The sequence below is a fragment of the Dasypus novemcinctus genome, chromosome 6 (genome assembly GCF_030445035.2).
Source record: "Dasypus novemcinctus isolate mDasNov1 chromosome 6, mDasNov1.1.hap2, whole genome shotgun sequence".
Lineage (NCBI taxonomy): Eukaryota > Metazoa > Chordata > Mammalia > Cingulata > Dasypodidae > Dasypus > Dasypus novemcinctus.
In genome coordinates this window covers 112,477,166-112,492,624 of record NC_080678.1, presented here as the reverse complement: position 1 = coordinate 112,492,624, position 15,459 = coordinate 112,477,166, and the positions used below count along the sequence as shown (strand labels likewise).

The window sequence follows — 15,459 nt, the reverse complement described above, 5'->3', positions numbered from 1 at the left end:
TGTGTGTGTGCATGTGTTTATATTGTAGTAACTTCTCTATGTATCCTGATACCTAAAAGAGTTATTGTGAGGACTAAAAAAGGAAATGTATATAAGGTGCTTGGAAATTCTAGATAAATCCTACCTCCTGCTCTTTCTTCTAGGCTGTTACCACCTCCTGCTCACATTCCTTTTGTTTTGTCTAATTATCCTCATTTTACACATGAGGAGACTCTAGTTCATTTTCATCTTGTGCAGCAATACATTCATGGGTGGCAGTCCCACCTCTGTTTAAATAATCCTGTGAGGGGGGAACTGACTCTCTCTTGAGAGCTCGCCTTCCATTTTGGGTCAGCTTTATGTGAACCTTTGAACATGCTGAGGTGGATGGTGTTGTATTTACATCAAAATAATGAGCTGTTATTTACATTAATGTGAATAATCCTGAGATGTGATATGATCTGCCTGCTTCCCAGAGTTCATGCTTGGGTTGTTTGTCAAGACATAGAGATGGGTTGATAGTGAACTTGCTCTTGTCTTGATGGTCCCCTTCCCACAGGTGAAGGCCTGTGGCATTTTAGGGACTAGTTCAGGATGGAGATGCAGGAGATTAGCTAGGGGAGTTGTAGGGTGCAGGGGGAAGGGCTGTGTCTGGGAGGAAATGTCCATCAGGAGCTGTCTGGCCACTGAGTAGGAGTGATGGCATCATGTCCAGGATCACAGGCCATGTTCTGCCTGCCTGGCAAGTGGAGCATCCCAGTTCTGTGCAGCTCTCTATGAAAATAGAGAAGAACAGATTATGACTCCTGTGTGTTGCTGGAGAAGCATTCAAGAGAATCCCATAGGTACTTCATGGATAAAACACAGTAAACTACATACAGAAGGAAACTTTCTTAATCTGATGGTAGTTGCTAAAATCTGTAGCATGTGCTCAGTGGATAAATGCTAGACACATTCCCTCGAGGTTAAGAATAAGACAAGAATGCCCGCTATCACTGCTCTTACTCAGCATTGTCCCTTAGTTCTGAGCCAGTGCAATAAGACAAGAGAAATGCAGGAGAGACACAAACGTTGGAAAAGAAGAGTAAAAGAGTCATTATTTGGGGGGGATCTGATCATCTAGCTGGAGGGACACTAGACTCTGAATCTATAAATTATTAGAAGCAAGAGAGTTCAGCAAGGTGGCCAAAGGGCAAGTACAAAAATCATGGCTTTCCAATATACAACAACTAATTAGAAGGTAAATTTGAAGAAACCAGTGTTCTATCTGGTGTGAAATATTGGTAGTTATCCTATGTGGCAACCACAGCAGCAATTATTTTTGCCTAACATATATTTGTACAACATGATAAGTACTATTAAATATAAAAATAGATGAATAGATTTATAAAATAAAAAAATATGTACTATAACATCAAGCCCGTTGGGGCAAGATACGTATCTTTAATTTTATTTTTATAGGGAGGAAACTGACTCAGAGAGGTTAAAATGACCTTGCCCAAGGTCACCTAGTGAATAAGAGACTGAGGTGGGACTTGGCCTCCCAGGAAGGGCTCCTCTTCTTGGTTACTCTCTGCCACCTTCTTCAGGCCTTTGTGTATCCAGCAGTTTGTCTTGTGCTGTAGTTCTTTATTATCCATCTTCGGTGGTGGCAGATTGTGGTGGAAGGGATAATCCAGAAACATTTATATTTGGGTTGGAATGTACTCTTTGAATTCTTTTATGAGCAGCAGCTTGACCTGCCTAGAATGCTCGCTTTGTCTGATGCTGGGAGGAGTTGGCTTCCTTTGGAGGGTGCCTGGTTGAGGCACGTAGAGGGCAGACAGGGTCAAGCAGCTGCTGGCTATGACCTGGGGTCCCTCTCTTTTCATATTGGCTCAACTGCTTTCTCTTCATCCAATGTACATTTTTTGCTTTTTAAAATTTTATTAAACGCTTCTGCAAAAATGATAAAAATGACATGTTCATTGCAACTGGTAGAAATACAATCATATTTATTTTTTTCTTTGAAAGCTCTCGGCTGCTACACTCCCTTTTTCCCATGCTTCCCTAACAGTGGTCAGAACTCATTTCTCCTCCACTTGTTCCTCCAGGCTCATGTCAAGATATGCAAACATGTTTTCGTTCATTCAATAAGTATTTACCAATTGTCTATTCTGTGCCAGCCACTATGCCAGAATGAGAAAGACAAAATTCCCTTCCCTCATGGAACTTACAGACCAGAGGGTTACAATATCTGATAGTTAAGAATCTACTGTGCCAGCCAATGATAAATGCTATGGAGAAAAATAAAGCATGACCCTTTTCTCCTGCCTTTTTATTGCAATTTGAAAGGAAGGGTCAGGGTAGAGTTCATTGAAAGGTAATTTTGTAGAGTCCTGCAGGAGACATGGGAGAAAGCTATTCAGATCTCTGGAGAAGGAACATTGTAGCTGAGAGGAAGTGCAAAGGCCCTGAGGTAGTACTATGCCTAGAAATGGGCTCTTTCTACTGGAACAGAATGTGATACCAGAAGAAAGGCAGGAAGTGAAGTTACAGAGGCAGGGGGAAGGAGCTGGAGGAGGGCAGGTTGCAGAGGGCCTTGTGGGCATCGTATAGGACCCTTTTTGGTTGTTTAATGAAAATGGGACCTTATTTTGTAGTCTTTTTCCTCACAACTTGCTTTTCTTATTTAATAATACATCATGGACACCCCTTCAGGTGCATAGATATATAGATCTGTCTTTCTTAGTTTTTAACAGTTATGAAATATCCATGGTGTAGATGTACCTAATTTATTCAACCATTCTTTTTTGATGGACATTCAGGTATCTTTGAGTTCCATCTCCTACCTCCCCCAACCCCCATCCCACGACAGAGCTGCATTTAACATCCTTGTATACACCGCCCTCCATTCTGGCACTTATATTCTGGAAATTAGAGAGTGGAATTGCTAGCTCAAAATGTGTATATTTTAAATTTTAATAGATATTGTTAGAGTTCTCTCTAAAAAGGTTGATGCCATTTTTTTTTTTCCTGCTAGAATTCCATTCCTAAGACTCAGATGCCTGGCTTTGCTCCCAAGGAGCTAAATAGCTACTCTGCAGAGGGGGATGTCACAGCTACCAAAAGGGATGAGTCTAGAATCCTCCGTCCGGTGGGCAGGTGTGTGGCCTTTTGGAGGATGCTGCTGGGAGTGGTATTGGTTGCTCTTTTTTAGGGTTTGCTTTTGATGGTTGTGATGTCAGGATATCCAAGAAGATGAAAACACAGCTCTTGCTGTGTTGTTTGCATTACGGCTAATTTCCCATATGCTTAAAATAAGCACAACACCTAAGCACTGCTGGGAAACAGATTCACACCTTGTCTGATATTGAATTGTGCCCGGTAAGTTGAAGATATGGTTTCTCCATTGCATGCTCTCTGTGGCCTTGTAAATCCTATAAAATGGTGGTGGGTGGGCGGTGCTTGGCCAGATCACAGTGGGGAAGGCGTAGTAATTGCCCATCTCTCCTTTCCCACTCTCAACGTTTGGGAACAGGGTCTTGTAAACTTGGAAGTACACTTTTCATCTGTTTAATAGCCATGTGTATGTGTGTGATTCGTACTGTTGGACATGTAGCTTGTTTCCCTTCTGTTGCAATTCAAACAATGAATTATCTTGCACTTGGGTCTTTTTATACATGGATGAGCATACCTTTTGGGAAGATTTCTCAAAGTGGAACTGCTGGATCAAAAGGAATTTGCTGTTTACAAATGCTGGTAGAGATTGCCAAATTGACGTCCACAGGGGAAACCGGTGCCCCGACCATGGTGGTGTAAGTTGTGCCATCGCACACCTGCTGCAGTAGCACCAGGTCTGGTCACACTTCCTGATTTTCACCAATGTGATGGGTGCAATGTCTTATTTTATTGTCATTTCATTTTATATTTATTTCTCACGAGTAAGAGTGAATGTCTCTTTGGATATTCACGAGCTATTTCTGTTATGTGTGTGTGAACTATATTTCCAATCCTTTGCCTTTTATTTTTTCCTTCCTGGTGGATTATTAGTCTTTTTCTTATCTGGCTGCTTTCAGCATGGTCTGTCCACATTACGAGGGCATTTGACACTGTGCTCAGATAACCTAACCCATCTGACTAGTTAGAGGTCGATCCACACTGTCTTTGTTGGCAGGACTGAAAGTCTAGGCATTGGAGAAAAGGAGGTACATCTCAACCATCTGTAGGTGCGTGTTGCGCTTTGAGAAGTGTGTTGCCCCAACAGTTCTTCAAACAGGTTGAAAGCAGACATGACAGAGAACCGCTGATCACTGGAGTCCATCAGCTGGTGTGTATCTTTTATATGGTCTCATTGTTATCCTGTTATTGGTTTGAGGACATATGAGGAATCTTGGTTGGTTGCTACTAAAGTGTATTTCTCCATTTGCTTGAATTTACAACCCTATCGTGTGGGAGTTTTCCAAGTGATGACTCCTTTGGCTTATGATTTAGTCCTGGTGCCCTAACTGCTGTAAGGCCCCCCAACTTCAGTATCTTAACTCAATAAAAAGGTTTCTCTCCCTGGATCCTGACCCATGTGGGGATCCTCATGGGGGAGCTCTCCTGGCAGGGTTCTCCAGCACCTGTCAGGGGTCCATGCTCCTTGTGTCGGGGGCTCAGCCCTTTCTAGGCTCCGGAGTTCTCTGAGTGCTGGGCTGGCAGAGGGATGAGAGGATCATATGGAGGGTGGGAAGGGCCAGGTGCTCTGCTGCCGGGCAGTCCATGACCAGTCTCAGTCTTAGGGCCGAGTGCCCCAGGGATCCTGGGAAATGCAGGCAAGCCATGTGCTCCAGTCCTTGGCCCTGAACCCAGCCCTCCCCGCATGTGCCCTTGTCTCTTGTAAGTTCTCAGAGGGGCTTCTCAAGTGGGATATCGTTCCAGCTCTGCGAGGGAGGTGAGTCTAGTGTCTGAACCCCTTTTTGAGCTGAGGAACCTTAGGTCCAGGGAGACTCCCAAGTGAGGCAAGGCCTTTAGGAGTAGACAAAGCAGGTATGGAGAATGGGCTTGAGAACAATGCTCTCACCCCACTGGTCCTTTCTTTCATTGCACTAGAGGGGTCGCCCACTTTGGCTGCACCTGAGCCACCTCTGTGCATAGCTGGCAGGGGAGAATGGGTGGTTTAGAAAGGCAAAATTGGAGGCAGGCCAGAGCCCTTCCTTTACCCTGGTGAGTGACATGAGGGACAGTTGTCCCTTGCCCTTCGTCAACAGCAGCCAAATGGTGAGGGGTGACAGCACTGCTCTGGGTAGGAAGGCTTGGCCAAGGTGTCCCATGTGGGGCAGAATTTCCCAGGCTGCTGTGAACCTGATGCCTCCAGGGGAGCTGTCCCCTTACCTTGAGTTCAGCTGTCGTCCCTCTCTTATCATTGGTGTGGCACACTGTCATTGACACTGGAGCTTTCTTCCTCACACTCCCATTGCCCTTTATTTAATTATTTTGAAAACATCTGATGCTGCAGTGAGATCAGCATGCAAGCTGTGATATCGCATTGGTTCTATTTCGAGTAGTGGGGAAGCACATGTGAGATGCTGTCACCACCCCCACCTGCCCCCGGCAAGGGCTGCACTCTCAGGGGCTGGTTGGATGAGCTGAGGCATGGCTGCTCTGGGCGCACCTTGGATACTTTTCGCTCTAAGGGGACACCTGGGTTTCCTTATAGCACGAAAGCCTTGAACTAACCTGGCCAAAGTCTATAGAGAGACCCTTTAGGTTGTTTTATGAGTTATCAGGGTGGCAGAGACAGCACCGAGGAGCAGAAAGAAAGCGAGCCATCAGAAGACTGCACACAGATTTTAGCACTGTCATTTATGATTGAATGACCATGCAACTTTGTTTTTTTTTCATCTGTACAAAAGAAATAATATCCCTACCTGCCCTCCCCCCCCCCCCAGATTCTTACGAGGATCATATTTATGTAGTAGTGCTTTGTAAATGGAAAAGCTCACTTGAATATAAGGTAATATTGTATTTATGGTAACAGTGGTCATGTGCAATCCTGGTGATCCATTTGGGGTAGGAGCTCATTGACCTCACTGCCATTCCTACCCCACATTGTATTTCAAATCTGCAGTCACCATCTGGAAGTCCATTTGATACACCATTGGTCATGGAATGTTAGAACTGGAAAGAAGCTTGAGGCCTAACTAAACCAACCTCATCCTTTTATAGAGGTTGAAAATGACACATGGAGGGGAGAGACATGCCCAAGGTCCCTAGAATGTAGGGGCTTCAGACTCTCAGTTCTAGGGAGTGGGCTCTTTTGTTAGTTTTTTGGGGTCAGGGTGCTCTGTCCATTCTGAAGAGGCTGGAAACCTGGAGCCTCGGGTGGGACTTTACCCTCGGTCATGAGGAGGAGTTGCAGCTCTGACTCACATTGGCTCACTCCTGCTGACCCCAGGCCGAGCTCCATGGCTTGAGGTTCTTGGAAAATGTGGAGAGTGCTTGGAGGATGAGCTTAGATGCTGAAAAGGTTGGGCACAGGGTCTAAGAGAGAAGGAAGGAGGAGCTGAAATTGTTTGCTGGGAAGAAAAGGAGACCAGGGGTTTTCCAGAACAAAGAAAGTGAGGAGCCTGCTCCTGACCTTGGTGCTCATAGGCCCTCCACACCCCCTCCCCCAGCTCCCACCTCCTATGCTCTCTCTGCCCTCTCTAGGGGGGCGTCAGCCCCCAGGGCATACTCAGGAGGGACAGCTGCAGGACTGTGAAGTTCCTTCTGAGGAGCAGACTGAGGAGCTCCCCACGAGACCTTTAAGTTAACCTAGAGATGACAAGGAGCAGTTGGTGAAAGTCCTTGCGAGACCGACTTAGGCCTGCTACTCGCCGAGCCCCGGCTACTCCTCTGCTGCCTTCAGTCTTGCTCACGTGTCACCTTCTCATTGAGGCCTTCGGAAACCCCTCTGTTTGTAGGTACAGATACACAACTAGTCCCCACCCCCATTTGTCTCTTCTTTCCAGGCTCGATTTCTTTTTCCATAGCATGTGTTTTAGTTTGCTGGGCTGCCAAAATGCAATATACCAGACATGGGTTGGCTTTTACAATGGGGATTTATTAGGTTGTAAGTTTACAGTTTTGAGGCTAAGAAAAATATCCAAATCAAGGCACCATCAGGTGATGTTTTCTCTTCTAACCTTCACATTCTGTAATTTTACAACCTGGTAGTGGTTCATGAATTCTGTGTATGTTAACTGAACACATACTTGCTGTGAAACCTGTGCTGGACAAAGGGGACTGAAGACATGGGCACCTGTGATCCAGGCTCTGAAATCAATTACATTCCCTGTGGAACTCAGAGCCTCGGGAAACACATGGGAAGCATTGGATCCATGCTATAGACAGCAGCACATCTAGAATGCAGATTCTAGAATCAAATCTAGTCCAAGAACTTGTCAAATCCAGAATCAAGTTTGGATTCTAGACTCAATCCTAGAATCCTCCCACACTTTTGTATGCCTTAGAATTACCCAGAGGACTTTGTCAAAGCACAAATTGCTAGCCCTACCCTCTGGTTTCTCATTCACTAGAACTGGGTAGGGCCTGAGAATTTGCATTTTCAACACTTTCTCAGGTGATGCTCATGCTGCCAGTCCAGGGACCACCCTTTGTGAACCACTGCTGTAGAAGTAGATGTGGAGGAGAAACAGGTAATTGTGAATTGGCAAAATCTGGGAGAGCTCGGTGCAGGAGGTTAGGTTTGAGTGGGGTATGATTGGAACAAGTGAGCATGGAGGTGGAATTTATGCACAGCCGTCTTGGAGTCACCACATGAAATCTGTGGGTACCTTTTGCTGGCCTTTCTCCTCTTGGCATCTGGCCTCACTCACGGCCTTGTCCAGTTCTCTTGGTACCATGAGCAATCTTGGCTGGGAGAGTCGGAGCCCCCAGAAGAGGAGGCTGACTAAGCCTTTGCCTGAAGTTGACCTTGGCCGGCTTGGATGAAGTCACTCTGAGCCCTGGACATGTCCCTTACTGCACAGACTGTCTTAATGTGCTTATTTGCCTGGGTCTTGCTCACTGCCTGCTGGCACCATCGGAGGTGTTGCTGTTGGGTTCCGTGGCTCTATTTCTGTTTTCCCATCTGGCACCAGCACAGCAGGGCCAGATGAGGTGTGTGGCCACCCTTGCTTTACTCCTGGCTTCATGTTATTCTTAAGGCTGGTACTTGGTCAAGTAGAACATTTGAATCTCACCAGAGAATCTGGTGTGGGAGCAGATGGATTCTTTTAAGGGGAGAAATTCCTTGGAGGAGGGAGAAGGCCTTTAGGAAGATAAAGAATGAGATTATGTTTAGACTTAACACACAGTGATGGGAGGGATGTTTACATGTGTGTGCGTGTGTTTAAACTCCAGAATGATGTAGGAATTTTTATTCCTTTAAGTGCCCTTCTGAAATTGGATATTAGACATTCTGAAATGGATGTTAGAGGTGAGGGGAGGCATCTGGGTAGCTTGGGAGGGGCCATATTGCTTGTGTGGTTGAAAGACTCTGGGCTGGAAGGCATCAGGTCATACAAACCACAGAATGTTGGGACAAGAGGGACCCATCAGTAGGCTTCTGCTGAGACCCCATCATTTTATCTGTGACCAGGACTTGTCTTGCTTGAATGTCACCTCTCCAACCATTGCCCGACCAAATAGCTCTCTTTCCTCTATGCTCCAAAGCTGTTTTATTTATGACGTACTTCCCTTGTTTTCTAACTAGTTTTGTATGGGTTTGTTTTACACACTAGATCAGGGATCATCAAACTACAGCCTGTGGGTCAAATTTGGTGAACTGCCAGTTTTTGTCCATAAAGTTTTATTAGAACACAGCGATGCCCATTTGTTTATGAATTGCTCATGGCTGCTTTTGTGCTACAGCTGCAGAATTGAGTAGTTGAGGCAACGACCAAATGGTCTTCAAAGCTTGACTTTCTGGCTCTTTACAGAGAAACTTTGCCTACCTATCTCAGCACCAGAAGGTGAACTTCTTGAGGGCAGGAATGAGGTTTCACATATTTTTGCATCTTCCATTCCTTGCTCCCAATAAGATACTCAATAAATACATATTGACTAGACTTGATATACAGTGAATTGATTTGTCAACAATCTTATCCATGAAGCTGGAGCCATCCCCTCTCTCTTTTTATTTCCTAAGCGATTTGTCCCACTGTCTGACCACTTTGTGCCCCAGTTTTCTCTCTGTAGAAAGAAGACAATTTTGTCAGCTCTGTTGAGTTCACTAATCTGTGGTGAGGATAGAACAGGAAAGTAGAATATCTTACCCTAACTGTGGGCCTACCTTCCAGTCTTCTGCATAGTTCTGGCATAGCCTGAAAACAGCACTTCTCTTTTCAGGGCCCTCTTGCTCCTCTGTCCCCACACTTTCAGTGCTCCCATTTGCAGGCTCCCATTTGCCTTCAGGCTAAAGTTCAGCACTCACTGCCTGGAATTCAGGAGTCTCTTTGCTTCAACCCTGACCTGTCTGTCCTGGTCTCTCATTCTGTCAGTGTTTGTTTCATTCAGAGCCTTCTGCACATTGTCCCCTGCATGTGCCACCTTTGCCTGGGAACCCCCTTCCCCTGGCCCTGCTTTGGAGGAGTGCCTTCCTTCTCCCTTCTCTGTTGTCTGCTTCCTGTTGACCTTTGCAGTTTCCCCTAATGTCTGACCTTCCTGGAGTCCTTTGACCTTGATCAGTAGGAGTGACTGTCTCCTTTGTAGTGTAGTGTTGTTGTTTTTTTTTTAAGGCTTTGTGCATCCTTGTTAAAAACAGGGACCAGACCCAAGGAATTAGAGCACAAGCCTCTTTGTTTGATTGTGTTTTGAACAAGCTCCTAATGGAGTTATAATTCTGATTGAAGTTGGAGGATCACTAACTTCAAATTATCTTTTTATGGGACTCTTTCTTGTCTCTTCAGATTAACTGTAAACCTCTTGAGGGGAGATCCGGGCCTTATTTTTCTTTTCAGAGCTGCAGGCCTATTTGGAGCTCGGGGCAGTGAGATGATTTGTAGGTGAGATAATCTCCTGCATCAGCCTGAAGTCTGGTAGGCTCTCAGTAAACGTTTGCTTATTGATCCATCCCAGACGTGAAAGTGCCTGGGAAAGCAAACCATGCTCTGCTTTCTACAGCTTTTGCAAAAAACATTCTCAAAGCCTGTGTGTTCAGGAGCCCATAACCCAGACACAGAAATCACATCCCACTGAGAAAAGTGCACCCAGCAGAATCCTTGCATTTCTTTAGCTCAGTTCTCTTTTCTTTGATCTCTTTATGCTTATAAGATAAAGTCTCTTTTCTTCCCTCCCTTTGGCTCATCCCAGTTACGCAAAACCATAGGCGTGCAGGCTGACTGCTGGGGAGAAGTTTATTTGGACACTTAAGGATGTAGAAGAGGGTTTAATTTGTGTAACAAGTTTTGCTTTCCCATTTAAAATGCTCAGAGAGACATGCAAGTTATACTGCTTGTTTACACAAATCCGGACTCTGCGATCTCAGCAAAGCCTCCTTCCCTCTTCAGGGAGTGACAGTACAGCCTTGGTGTTGAGGGCTGAGCTCGGGCCTCATGCTTTACTTCAGCCATGTGGCAGGAGGGAGGTTCAATTCCAGAAAAAATAAGTTCAAGCAGTGTTTGCTTAGAACGCGGGAGGCTGTCATTTCACAAAGCTGGGAGAAGAGAGCAGTGTATAGCCAACCCGTCATAACTGGGAGCCTGGGTCCCAGGTCAGGGCTCTCCTCTAACTGGAACAGAAAACTCTTAGGCTATCATGGAAATAAACTGGAGTCAAACAACCAAAACAGATGATCAAAAACTGTGCTAGCAGTCAATAGGGAGGGCAGATTTGGGAAAGTTCTCTGTGCTCCTTGGTATGCAGATAAACACTTTTTTTCCTGTGTGTTTCCATTATCAGCATGTTTTATTTTTTCATGTAGGGAAAAAATATGGTTCTTCAACTTATTTGCCTCCTCTCTTCCTCTCTCACGATTTTACTCCATTAATATTAGGCTTAACTATTCCAATTTATTTTAGTACAGGTTAATGGTGTAATGTTAAAAATGAATGGACCCTTCATTTTAAAATAGGCAGTAATATTTAATATCTGATTAGAGCTCAAATAATTTAACACTGCATCTCTATTCTGTCATGAAATGCAACAGGAACTTACCCGTAAGAACCTGGATTTGTTGCTGTGCTCTTGAGAAAACCCACAGCCCTCTTTCTCTCTTTATCATGAATCTAGACAGTGGAGGACAGTCCTTTCAGAATCCAGAACAGGTATCTTCTGGGGCACAACAAGAAGCCGTCAAACTTGAAACAGTCTGCATTTAAGTGCTACAACTGTTTTTCCTCTGTCGTGCCTGGAACCAAGAGCATTGGTGGGAAAAGCTCAGTAGTGTTAGTGTGTGATCCTGTATTACAAATGAAGACAGAATCTGGCACCTTAGCCTCCTCTTTGCAATCGCAGAACCTCTCCAGTGGTGACTGTAAAACTGGCTCATCCCCTGTCACATTCAGAAGAGGAGAGAGTACACAATGATTTCAGAAACATGTCAGATGAAAACTGGGGTCTTTTATTCTGTGAAGGGAAAATGTGTACTAATAAGCATGTTGTTTGATTTGGACAGTTAATTACATTGTGATATAAAGTGTGCTTGGTCAAACTGGCTTCTATTTGTGTTAAATATGAGAGTTTAGAAGGCCATCTGGCTTGTGTGCTTATGAGAGGGAGGTTTCGGAAAGGAGCTTTGGGGGAGTGGACTTGGCTCAATGGGCAGGGCATCCGCTTACCACATGGAGGTCTGCGGTTCAAACCCTGGGCCTCCTTGACCCGTGTGGAGCTGGCCCATGCACAGTGCTGATGCATGCAAGGAGTGCCATGCCATGCAGGGGTGTCCCCCATGTAGGGGAGCCCCACATGCAAGGAGTGCGCCCCATAAGGAGAGCTGCCCAGGGTGAAATAAAGTGCAGCCTGCCCAAGAGTGGCGCTGCACACACAGAGAGCTGACGCAACAAAAAGATTCCTGTGCACCTAACAACAAGGATAGATTACATAATTTTGTCTTTCTGTGTCTGGCTTATTTCACTTGACATATCTTCAAGGCTCATCTATGTTGTTGCATGTATCAGGGCTTCATTTCTTTTTACAGCTGAATAATATTCTATTGTATGTATATACCACATTTTGCTTATCTTTTCATCTATTGATGGAGACTTGTGTTTCTTCCCCCCTTTTGCTCTAAACATTAGTGTACAAATATCTGTTGGAGTCCCTGCTTTCAAGTCTTTTGGGAAGACCAAGAAATGGGATTGCTGGGTCGTATTGTACTTCTATGTTCAACTTTCTTCTGCACTCTGGATTTTTGTAACAGCTATGTATGTGACTGGAGCAATCAACAAATTGTTAACCAATTAGATCCTTGGTAAAGTATGATTAAATATGACATATTAAAGAGGAACAGAGATTAATCATCCTACCCCATAAATCCAGCCCCTCTGCTATCTGTGTCCTTTGTGAATGAGACTTTGCTTTTAAGAAATGTAAACTTTTCTTAAATCTACCTATGGTTATGCCTCCTTAGAATTTCCTCCCTGGGTATGGCCAGGGCTTGGGTTGAAGAAGTGTGGTTGGATGCACTGGCTTTTCCTGTTGCGCCAATGCTGTGGCTGGACTTGGAATGTGGGTGACTGAGAGAGGAAATCTCTGGGAGAGCCCCAAAGCCATAATCCTTCAACATCACGCAAAGCCAAAGAGGTTATAGCAAGACCCAGGACTAGCCTTGATCTTGCCCTCCTTGCAGAAATAATTCTTCAGAGAGGGGTAAGCCAGTTTCCCTCAAGGGTGGCCTCCTTATCATGAAGCTGATGCTTGTTGTATTACTCAAATTCCAGATCTTAGAATATTATCACTGCATGGGCCCCCAAGGCCAAGTGTGTGATACTAATCCCTTTTTGGGGTTAGACTCTCCTAGTGTTATGACCAGTACCCACAGTTACTGCCTTTGAACTGGAGTTGCTGTGTGTTTGCCAGAGCTTGGATTCCAGTGCCCATTTGTGACCCCATCCATCTTTCTGTGAAACTGGGCCCGTGGTACATTGACCTGATTTCTAGTGAGCTTTTAACTGCTCAGGATGGTATTTGCTGTGGTCAGGCCAGAATGGGGTGAGGGAGAAGCCTTGCCTGGGAGCCCAGGCAGCAAGAGCAAGGGTCAGGGCTGAGGAGGGGCAGGCAGAGCCACAGGATCCAGGCTGGCAAGAACAGCCCTGCTTGTGAGCCCGGCACAGGGATGCCTGCTAGACATGATAGTCCTGGGTCCACGAGCAACATTTGGAGCCAAAAGAAGGTTGGAGGCCCACAGTGCTGTTGATTGAAGCAGGAGGGGACGGAGATGCTGGAATTATGTCACCTTGCCAGAGTCGACTTTGCCCCATACACAAATTGGCAGATGGGTTGCTGGCTGGTCACAGGTGCAGATGGATCACAAAGAAGTGGGTCCTTCCTGGCTGGCTGCTTGTTCCCTGCGTTGGGGCCACACCTGCATCTAAGCAGCCATGTGTCTGTGAAAGTCAATTGAAAGTCTCATCCAGAATCAAATATGGAACTGAGCCTCAACCACCCAAGTCAAGGAGGCCCCGAAGGGGTGGCTCTGTGAGCTGACCTCATGGGGTGGGCTTTGGCAAAGACCCAGTGTCCTAGCAGGGGCAGGTAACTTCCCTGCAGTTGGTCAAGAAAGGGCAGTACTGCTTGCTTGTCCCTGGGATTCTAGAGGGAAGGAAAGGCTGAGGCTGCTTCTGGGTTTGTGAACATTTCTTTGTGTACCTAAATCAGAGCTCAGAGATGATGACAGTAATACCAATTGCTAGCAACTCTTAAGCTTTTAGTCCACATATATTAATACATTTATGCTTCATAATAGCCCTATGTGATAAGTGCTAGTTTCTCTGTCTCACAGAGGAGGAAACTAAGGCACAAGAAGGTTCAGTAACTTGCCAAGATCAGTCAGCTAGTAGGTGACCAAGCCAGGATTCAAGCCTGGGCAGGGTGGCCCCAGAGCCCGCACTCACCTCCATGCCCGCTGACCCTGGGGATGTGCTAGGCTTTTGCCCTGTGGGTCTGCGTGGAGATGCCTTTGATCTTGCTGGAGAAAATTTCTCATCTTCTCAACCCTTGGAAAATGTGAGGAGTTGATCTTCCCAGCTCTATCCTGAGGGGATGTATTCTGGATTTGCTGAATTTTTAAAAAAGGTTTCATTCTCTAGGAGCTTTCTCATGGGGATATCAGAGACTGGTGATGGCTCGCAGCATCAGCCTCTGTTCTGGCTCCCTTCCATCACTCCTAAAACTTGGGTGCTCTTTGCAGTTTGCTCTGCCTGCACCTGTCAGGGTGTGTGTGTGTGCTCAGCTGCAGCCAGAGACCTGGGCCGGCTGAGTGGGCCTTCATCAGCCTCCCCTCTGCGGTATTGCCATCCCAGGGATGTCACGGTGTGGCTGGGAGGCTTTGTGGCCCAGGAGGGACATGCAGAAGGTGCCTCTTACCCAAGGAGGGAGAGAATGTTTGGGAGGAAGGTTGGGCCTGGGGGCTGGACTGGCCCAGACCCATGCAGCGGGTTTTTCCTGCCTGGGTGAGAAGTCCAGTCCTTGGGGCTGAACAGCCTGGAGGCTGTCCTGGCATGGGCTTTTCAGAGCCTGGGCCCTGGTTGGCACTTCCATGCCATTTCGGATGGAGTAGTGGTCGGGCAGGCAGCTGCTGGAGCCCTGTTGCCACGGTAACCCTGACTCCACCACTGCTTAGCCACGTCACCTTAACCACTTAAGGCAGGCCCAGCTACATAATTTGCAGGGTCCAGTGGAAAATGAAAATGCAGGGTCTCTTGTTCAAAAAGTTAAATTCAGGCTTCTTGGCATGGCATCAGAGTCCCTCTGTCACTGGGCGCTGCTGCCTCCCCAGCCCCACCTTGCTTCTTCTGCCCTTTCTGCTCTTGGGCACAGCCCACTGCTCCGAGAGCCCTTACTGGCTGCTTCTGCACCTTTGCTCTTCCTCTTCTCTCCTCAAGGAAATGCCCTTCCCCTTCCTTGGCCAGATAGCACTGCATCTTCCTGTGGCACCCACCTTCCCAGGCTCCCACCTTCTTCCTCTTTTCCTCTCCTCCCTCTCTGGTTTCACAGCTCCCTGCTCTGGGATGCCCTGTTTGGATAACGAGAAACAAGGAGAAGCCCAGAGACTCCCAAGAGCTGGGGGGCTGGGTGCTTAGCACAGGGGCAGCAGGCCTGCAGGGGAAATGGCTCACCCATCAGGCGATGTCTGCCCAGTGCCTGGTCTCTGCCAGGCACTCTTCTGGGCTTGGGCTGTAGCGGTGAAGATGACAGACACCGCTCTGTCCCGTGGGGCTTACATTCGAGTGGAGGAAGATAGTGACACATATATTGACAAATTGATGGGGAAAGAGTTTCTGGTCATCAGAGAAGTGGAGGGGAGGGTGGGTTGTT

At 46.5% G+C, this 15,459-nt stretch overlaps 1 protein-coding gene across 1 annotated transcript in view; it reads left to right on the top strand.

Moving 5' to 3' along the window:
* LOC101442851 (disks large homolog 5-like) overlaps window positions 1–15,459 on the top strand; it is a gene marked incomplete at its 5' end in the record, with an annotated part of 179,482 nt that overhangs the window by 37,180 nt on the left and 126,843 nt on the right.